The sequence below is a fragment of the Odontomachus brunneus genome, unplaced genomic scaffold (genome assembly GCF_010583005.1).
Source record: "Odontomachus brunneus isolate Ranch 3 - 2012 unplaced genomic scaffold, Obru_v1 Obru_scaffold_086, whole genome shotgun sequence".
NCBI classification, from domain to species: domain Eukaryota; kingdom Metazoa; phylum Arthropoda; class Insecta; order Hymenoptera; family Formicidae; genus Odontomachus; species Odontomachus brunneus.
The window spans coordinates 19771-23803 of NW_022639536.1; the positions used below are offsets into that span (position 1 = coordinate 19771).

The following is a 4033-nucleotide window of genomic DNA, read 5'->3' on the forward strand; positions in this document are numbered from 1 at the left end:
ATACATTTCATTCTCTTTATATTAACATTCGGATTATCCGCATATCCGGATAGTTGGAATATTTACGTTATTCCACTATCCCAATTATCCGAAGAATTGAAATATCCGGATTTGAGTTGTCGGATAATTAGATATATTAGATATCCGGATATCCGAAAATCCGGAACATATTTGTAGTTCTACTTAAGGCTCTTGGGGAGTCGCATCATCTGTCTCTTTTTCATGACGTCAGAAGTGAGCAAAATCAATAGATAATCGAACAATTAATATGACAAGATAATGAGGAAATTAGGTTGGAAAAGACGATTGCACGTCACATTTATTTTATAATTATCTGTTGATTGTTAGAACAAAAGGAAAGCGTACGGAGTATTTTAGAGGTATACTTAATCGATCACAAATGTCGTTTTGTGGATATATTGTTTTATTTGAACACTTTGCAACGTAAATTTAGCATGCATTTCTCGCTTCTGACGTCATTAAGAAGAGAGATGATGCGACTCCCCAAGAACCGTAAATGAAATAGATTTTCATAGAATTGGTGCGTACTAATCGTCAATTAAACACGATAATTAATGTCAAACCTAATTAATTAGTTGTTAGTAATTAACTGATAAGTACTACTAAGTATTACTAACAAAATAATAAAGAAATTATTTACTGACAAAGACTGCATTTCCTTCGGCATTTATACGTTGAAAACGTCCTTTCATTTTTGCTGTATGTGTAATAAACGATAAAAATTAAATGACGCATCAGAGTGCGTGAGCACCGTAAGCGAACGCGGCCAGTATCGCCGCTGGCTCATTAGTACTCGTAGCACGGAATAGAACCTTAATGTATATACTGTATAGTAACTCATAGCACGGAACAGAACCAAAATGTGTTTACCAGCGGTAAACGTGCTGCACAAGATTCTCATTCCTACCGCTAACTACTATGACTCTACCGTCAACACGGACTTCTTCATTCACTCCCCAGGGGTACTATTCCGTACACGTTTACCGACAACTGTCAGATCGGTAGACGTCGATGCGCAGCTTTTTACCATAGAATTTTTTTATACCATAGAAAAGCTGCGCAACGACGTCTACCGATCCGACAATTGTCGGTAAGCGTGTACGGAATAGTACCCCTGTAGTGCAATTCTATAATTCGTTATTGCAGTTAACGACAGTCTCATTATCGTTGCGCAGCTTTTTTACAGTACGAAAAAGCTGCGCAATGATAACGAAACTATCGTTAACTGCAATAACGAGTTACAGAATCGTACTACTGGAGCCTTACCCTAACAGCACATGATATCCTGCGTATCATCCCATTTTCGTACGCATTATACTGTGATCATCTGTAACGTACTGAGATCATCGCTAGGACATCACTTGCAGTATCATTCGGTTTTCTTTCGCGCGCATATATTCTCAGGTTTTACTCAGATGATACGTACGCAATTCTATCGCGCGCGTATATTCTTAGGTTTGACGCCGGATACGAAAACGGTACGTACATCAATGCCATGTGCGACCTAACCTGTTTGTTCCGGCTTGGATCGGCGATCGGCGTGCTTGGAAATTTCTAAGACTGATATCGAAGGTAATCCTTTTTCTCTTTACATTTTATATGACTAAATAGTTAATCAAAGTTTTGCAGACAAAAGTTTTGTACAATTTATGTAATATTTTTTATTATTATTTTACATATAACTTGTAAAACACTTCTTGGGATAGTTTGAGGTTATCTGAGCGAAAGAAATATAATATAATATTTATGATATTACAATAGAAATTAATATTTCATACATTATTTAAAAAATTTTTTAAACAATATATCTTAACCCTTAAACCGTAAACCTAGGTATTTTGTGTCAGAGCAACATCTACTTATTCGGAAATGAGGTAGGGAATAAAGGTCGGATATTATTTAAACAAATACATTTGTCTCCCATTTCTCTACGTTGTTGTAAAGTTCAAGGTTGAAAGGTATTGCCCGAATTTTTTTAGATTTTTTCTATGATTTTAACATTGAAATAACGCGTCGGACTTGAAATACTCAGGTTACGGTCAATTCGGGTAAAAAACACCTATTATAGTTTAAGAGTTAAAATGATGGTTATATATAAAACTGTTTTCTGCCCGTAGGTCTTCTCGCAGCCTTTGGATTTCTGATTCCAAGTCAGAATCGCAGTACTACGCCCGTCTTCAGAATAAAACACACGTTGTTCACATTGAAGAGAGCATCGTCGGAGCTGACAGAAGAGCATCAGAAGATCATACTGATTGATAGATATATGGAACAGCTGATGCAAGAATATTTAGGTATACCGTTTGCTTATTTCTGTCATTCTGTTCTCCGTTTCTGTTGTGTACACCCATGGACAATGATTCTTTCCATTGGAAGTGTTCACAAATTGAGAAGTCACCACCTTTCTACATTAATGCTCACAGTCCATGGACGATTAAACGACAGTGATCACTGAAATATAGGTATACTGGAATAGGCACAGCCATCTAAAACCAATAAGCGGAAAGTGTGGTAGAGACAGATAGATTTGGTGGACTTGTTAGCTCTTTCTAATGAATGGACATTAGCAGTCGACCAAGAGAGGGTGACAAGGATAGGTGGTCCACCAAGTATTAATCTATTTCTACCACATTTCCAAGCACTCAGTATTTATTCCAGTATATATATATTTCAGTGACAGTGATTCGATTAATCGTGCATTGGCTGTGTGCATTAATGTAGAAAGATAGTGACTTCTCGATTTCTGAACACTTCCAATGGAAATAATCATTGTCCGTGGGTGTACATTGAAAAAAAAGGCTTTTGATTTGATTTTTTCAATATAATTTAATATTTTGAATGATTTAATTTTTTCATTTTAATGTTTATGTTAAATATATAAATAACAAAAATTAAAATCCAAAATTACCATATTAATACAAAGAGAAATATAAAAAAATGTTTTTTAAAGAGCAGTTTATAAATTTTTGTCAATCTAAGATTATTTTCATGATAAAATATCCCAGATAGCATGATGATTTCTTTAAATATTCCTAAAGCTTTTTCCTTTCCTGAATTGTACTTCTTTAGGAACGCGTGGAAGAATTTTAAAAGTTTCCAAATGCTCGAAAGTAAAAATGTCTTATGACAAATGTTTGCTATTGTATATTAACGTCACTACATAACGGTATGCTAGTAAACAAATGATTCCATTGATAATTAGTAGAATTTGTGACTTGAAAACGAAAGTATTATATATTAGCCATTATATTTAAGGAGGTTCTAGTATTTAATAAAATATAAGACAAATCGATAATACAAATATATAATACAAAAGTTCATTAAGTCAACAATATCTTAACAAAATTACTTTTTCAAAAAAAGTAAAAAAAAAGAAGCCAAGTGCACGCGCGTTAGCATTACATTATTTACAAAAAAATTGTTATACATAAACTTTACAAAAAAATCATTCTAAATAAGTTACAACAAAAGCTCAGCTAAAAGATATTTAAAAAATATTATTAAAACAATCTTATTCAGATCTATTGTATTTTCGTGAATACTTTATTGAAAAATACAAAACAATTTTATACTCTCTACAAAAGTAATGATATCAAGGGGTTTACACCAAGTGCAAACGATTAATCTCATTTCAGTTTTTACTTTTATAAACATATGTGGTTTTGGCTATACAATATATTTATAAATTAAATAAATTATTAATATATTAGTAATATATTATTAAATAAAGAATAAAATAATTAGAGAAGTACAATAATGTCAAAAAAATTATAATTGTGTAATAACTTACACAAATTGGTACATGTAGTTGCGATCCACACATGCAAAATGTACCTTTATATAAGGCTACTCTTACGAGTAAAAAAAAATTATAATACAAAAATTAAGAAAATAAAAATGAAAAAACAAAATAAAAATTATAACTTACACAAAAAACCACTTGGCGTGCCTTTTTATAGGCAAACGATTTTTTTTATTGACATAACTGCTGTATAGGTGTCATTAAATAAGA

The 4033-nt window shown here is 32.4% G+C and overlaps 1 protein-coding gene across 1 annotated transcript in view; it reads left to right on the top strand.

Annotated features, from left to right (window-relative positions):
* Positions 1 to 1407: 1407 nt before the first annotated feature.
* Positions 1408 to 4033, top strand: part of LOC116847978 — a 9054-nt gene continuing 6428 nt past the window's right edge. Inside the window, exons 1-2 of the mRNA XM_032823638.1 lie at positions 1408 to 1593; positions 2139 to 2315. The gene's annotated coding sequence lies outside the window, so the exon portion shown is untranslated. The remainder of the gene's footprint in view (positions 1594 to 2138; positions 2316 to 4033) is intronic.